Source organism: Pocillopora damicornis, chromosome 10 (genome assembly GCF_964200805.1).
Source record: "Pocillopora damicornis chromosome 10, jaPocDami1.2, whole genome shotgun sequence".
Lineage (NCBI taxonomy): Eukaryota > Metazoa > Cnidaria > Anthozoa > Scleractinia > Pocilloporidae > Pocillopora > Pocillopora damicornis.
The window spans coordinates 9,956,209-9,961,620 of NC_142679.1; the positions used below are offsets into that span (position 1 = coordinate 9,956,209).

General features: G+C 40.4%; 1 pseudogene; it reads left to right on the top strand.

Moving 5' to 3' along the window:
• The first annotated feature begins 347 nt into the window (after positions 1–347).
• LOC149038846 (uncharacterized) lies at positions 348–1,204 on the top strand (annotated as a pseudogene).
• Positions 1,205–5,412: the final 4,208 nt, after the last annotated feature.

A 5,412-nucleotide genomic window follows, 5' to 3' on the forward strand; every position in this document is an offset into this window, starting at 1 on the left:
AAGCCAAGACATTACATCATTTATCGTGATGCGAATAATTTCTATGGATGGGCAATGTGTCAGTCTCTTCCTATTGGAGGTTTCAAGTGGATGACTGATTTTGACAACTGGCAAGATATTCCTCATATCCTATACGATCTTCACATCGATTATCCACTTGCCGCTGAGAGGTTGATGATAAACAAAGTAGAAAAAACTTGCTCCAAATCTGAATGATAGGGAGAGATACGTTGTTCATGACAAAGCACTCAAGCTGTATGAAAGCCTTAGTTTGAGGATAAAAAAATATGTATAAAGGAATCAGTTTCATCGAAGGACCTTGGATGAGAAATTACATTCAGCTCAACATGAAGCTGCGTACGAAAGCAACAGATGGTTTTGAAAAAGATTTCTCCAAGTTGATGAACAACTCTGTCTTCGGAAAATGTATAGAAAACATCAGGAATTGTGTGGATGTGAAATTAGTCATTGGTAGAAAGAAAGCATCGAGACCAAACCTCCAGCATTGCACGATATTTGATGAAAACCTCGTTGTAATCCACATGAAGCGAACTAAGCTGGTGTTTGATAAGCCGGTCTATTGCGGAGTGAGCATCCTCGATATCAGCAAGACTCTGATGTATGACTTCCACTAGAAAAGCATCAAGGAGAAGTAGGGAGATCGCGTAAAGCTTCTCTTCACAGACACTGACGGTCTTGCTTAAGAGATGGCAATTGAAGACTTGTACAAGGATGTAAGCGGTGATGTTGAGGCAGGATTCGACACAAACATTTTCCCCAAGGATTACCCTTCTGACAGTCCTACGGGCTACAACATGAAGGTCGCGGGAATGATAGTGGATGAAGCTTGTGGAAAGATCAATGAAGAATTCGTTGGGTTGAGAGTAAAACTCTATGGCCACAACATGTTTGTGGGAAGGCCGGACCTCCGGCCCGGAAGCGAGATGGGGCTCTGTGGGCCAAAAGAGGAGAAAAGATATATGGGATTAAGAAGGCTGTCATAAAGAAGAATATAACTCACGTCGACTACAAGGAGTGCTTATCCAGCAGAAACAAGCAAATGAGGAAAATGAATGTAATCAGGCATGAGGTGTTCACTGAGACCATCAACAAGATAGCTTTGAGTGCCAATGATGATAAGAGAATAATAGGAGAGGATAAGATATCAACTTTTGCTCATGGTCACTACCGCTCTGCGGACTAGCTCAAAGAGCTTATAAACTAAATCAATAGAAAATATGAATCCTGATAACATTCCATTCAGTGCATTAGTAGTTGGACCAACAAACTTAGGAAAGACAAGATAATCTTGTCACCACTAACCGACGAAAGTTCGATTACGTCATCCTCCGCTGTCCAACATTCATCCACAGCAAGACATATGATGGCTGCGCAGAAAAAGATAGGGACCTACCTATCTTAGCTCCACTCCCAGGCCAGATTGATGATTCGCTCAAGATTATCAGCTACGTGTATGAGGGAACAAATGCACTGATCATTCTCACTGATTGTGCTGCTTCGAGAGATGTGGAGCAGAGGAAAAGTGAATTCGTGAGTGTAGCGTCCAGCGTCCATATAGGGAATCAGCGTTTGGGTTCTCACGCAACAGATGACAGGGATCGCAAAGCTATTCAGAGAGAACACTGCTGCATTACTTCTCTTCTGCACCATCTGCCAAGGATATGAAGATCATTTACGAGGATTACGTGGTTGAGTTGATGAAAGATGAACAGAGGGATATAGAAAAGGATAGTATCTGCGAAGAAACTGGATAACTTTTTATCAATTACTTGAGTAAGAACTTAGATAAGTACTTTAATAAGTAATTCAACAAATACTTAACTAAGAACTTTACTAAGAACTTCGAATTATATGTGAACAAATAAAATGGATGATAAAGAACCTAGGACTGAAGAAGCACCAGCTCAACAGGTGACTTCAACTGATAAAAATACGACGAAATCAAACAAAGACCCACGGCGTGTCGCAGCTGGAAAAAAAAATACTTGCTAAACACAACAGTAGAGTGAGAGAGGAAAAGTTGAAGAAGAAAGGAGGTTCAAAGCAATCCAACGATCCAAAGATCCGAAAGATCTAGGGTTTAGAGGGGCAGGACTACAATCAGAACTAGAAAAATCTTCATTATTCTCAGTCACTCAAATTCATTCAGTAGCAAGTTTAGTTTTCTCACTGGCTGGACTGTATTATAAAAGAAAAGAGTTGAAGGCGTTCTGCGCCCCGGCCAAAGGCTTGGCTCTCGTTAAAAACCCAAAACCACAGGCTCAAACGATGACTTCTGATCCGAGTTAAAATCTCATGAACTATGTGAGGTTCACTGTCGTAATCGCTCCGTCAATCGCGGCAAAACAGAATCTTGAAGATCAAAAGATTTTTTCATCTTAAAAGTGTTCAGCAGATTTGCAATGAATGGAATTAAGTAAGCAGTAGTCTGCGCAATCATTAAGACTGTCTTAACATTCTATATCAGTGAGAAGCCAGAACGAGGGATATAGAGGAAGAACTTTGTCAAAAGTTTCGTGATGAATACTTGTCGATTTTCAAATACAGTGATGCAGATAAATAAAATAGCAGGCATAGCGATAAATGATTGGGGTGGCGCTCATCAATGCCACCGCTTTTGTTGGTGAAAGCTATCTCGCAAAGTATTCAAGTAGGGACCAGAACAGTGCTGATTAAGAGAAGAAGAGGCATGATTTCGTTCTGGAGAAGTACCAAGTGGCCTATAAAAAGCATCAAGAAAATATGACAAAGCTTCTTGATTGGATTGCAACTAATGACAGAGTCAAGGAGCACTGTGAAATGATTTACCTCGGAGGAATGGCTTTGGCTTTGGGATTGGCCGCCAGTTGTTTCTTGTGAACATAAAATAAAACGGAAAGAAAACTTTCAAGAATCTACTTTAGCCCTACAGGATTTTGGAAGGGATCGCCACCTGAGGATCACTGTCAAGGCTAGCACCTGAATGCATCCCAGTGACTGGCCTAACCAGGGATGGGTTAGAAAAGACTTTGTGTATGAAGTGGGTGGGAAGGGTAGGTTTCTTGACTCCTTGTCCAATTAGGGTATTTGAGGATGCTTAACGTCAAGGGTATCATGTGCATGCAGCCCTTTCACTTGCTCATCTAAGTGTGGGTTGCAAATGGCTCTGTTCTGGCAAAGAAATATTTATTTTTTGGTGAATATTTTTGTCCGACATACTTTTTCTATGTCGAAAAGTAGCATCGAAACAAAGACAATTTTAACAATGACCGATATGACAAAATCTACTGAGCTTTTAAAGTACAAAAGAATGGTTATGAAGTTACTGTAAAAGTTTCTTTGTGTATTTTTGTTGTTCTAACGTGAGACGAACTCAAAGTCGGGCAAAATTTACTTGCTAGCGACTATGAAATATACATGGTGTCTACTTGTCGCCACCGTTTACTGGCGTAAATCACTACAATTTACGAAAAAAATCTAACATAACACTCTTACCATTTTTATTTAGGATTTTAATAGCTGTTTCGATGATCACGTTATTCTCTACTATATTCTAGTCAGAGTTGAGTTCCAGTTTATATACCTTCTCCATCTTATTTTATCAGTTGCATGACGTGACACATAAATTCAAAGATGGATCAACCTCCGAAATACCAAGAGATTGTTTTTTTCCTCTTTGAATGATATATAGAAAAACCTTCCAGGAATTTCTGTATTCAGAAAACTAAAATGTCCAGATTCATCAATGACTCCTTTGCCAGCGTAAGTCAGAGAATGTTTACAAAAGTCAATTTGATTGACAAGGTACATACTAATTTAGCGTGTTGATCTGTTGTATAAGCGACTCATCTTACATGCTAACATGGAGATTTGCTGTTCATTTTAATCGTTCGCTGGTGGAACTTGCGGGTTTAGTTATCGAGAAGACTGAAGTTGTATTTGTTAAGTCGTTCCCTTGCGTAGTTGTAAAAAGGACATTTCAAGCCACTTGCGGAGTTGTAAGTTTTCAGATGCAGAAAATGAAGTTGATCTGATTTTGTCGCGAGCCGGCATCTTCAAGACGCCGAAAGATATCGATGACTTGACAATTCGCCCCACTCGTAGATCAAATCTCGGTGTTGGGTGGAGTCGTGGTTCCAATACCAGGTGTAGGGTGCCAAAAGAAGTGTCCGGCCACAGCGAAGGTAGGGTCAATCGATGATTTGACAATTCGCCCCACTCATAGATCAAATCTCGGTCGATTCCAAAAAACGATAGGGGGATTGGCAATTATCAGTGAGTGTTCTGCACTTACGGATAATACTCAAGGTATCTGGAAAATTCATACAACCTGGCTTCAGTAAGTACGCTACTTACCACCGCGTGCAAAATTACGCGTCCCGTCAGACTTAAGTCTCGACTGGGAATTGGTCAGTAGGCTACCAAACATCTAGACAGAGGCGGAGTTTTCTATACCAATGTCGGAACACTTTGTTGGCTTCCCATAATGGGCTCCTTTTGACAAAAACTGTCCTGTTAGGCGGCAGGACGGCCGTACTTTTGAAGTTTTGTTCGTCTTGACATAATTTGGAAGGAATTAAAATAAGTGCACGTCTGTATTTGTTTAAAAGCGTTTTGTACTAATTGTTTTGGAAATTTTACAAAGACTTGCGTACTGCGGAAGGGCCGTAATTGTTTCAATCAAGCTCAATGTTTTTAGTTGTACAGTACGTCCATAATAACTGAGGTTTTCTTATTAGGTATGTGCGCTGACTGCGAAAAAAGTTAAGTCCTATGGAGCTGGAGGAGGTTAACTTCGGAAATGTTGCACGCACGTTTGAAAACCTTTATTTGGTAAGTGTACGTTAGTCTGCGTAGCCAGTCATCCAAAGGGAGGGAAGTCGCCTCTCCTCTCCAATTGAGAGCCTTTTACGCTGCTGGATAAAAGTACATATACCACGCAGCATAAACGCCCACCTGTTTAATACTCGTTTTTCACGGTAAATTTTGTTAAAATTCATTTCAAAGAAAGTGCATATCTTCGCTTTAAATTTGACAAAGAACAAAAAATTCTGCACCACGGAATCTAAAACACTAAGCCACACGAGCTACCTTAAGTAACATAAAACGTGCGCGCAGATCGAGCGCAGAGAAAGTTAGTGTTAATTGCAGTTGATTTAGTATACACTTTCATAAAAATTGTTTTAGTCTTATTTTGCAACAATAGAGAATAGGCTTTTGCTTTAAATATTCAGGAAGAGCATGAAGATCAAGAAGTACAATTAAGACTGACAGTCCATAGTCCAGCGACCTCTTCCTTCATACCCCCAATAACCACACCTGGGAGCCTCTATGAGCCATTGGACGTGTCATTGTCGTTTACGGAAGTGCATGGGGACAAAAAAGTAGTTGTAAAGCTTAGAGACCATCTTA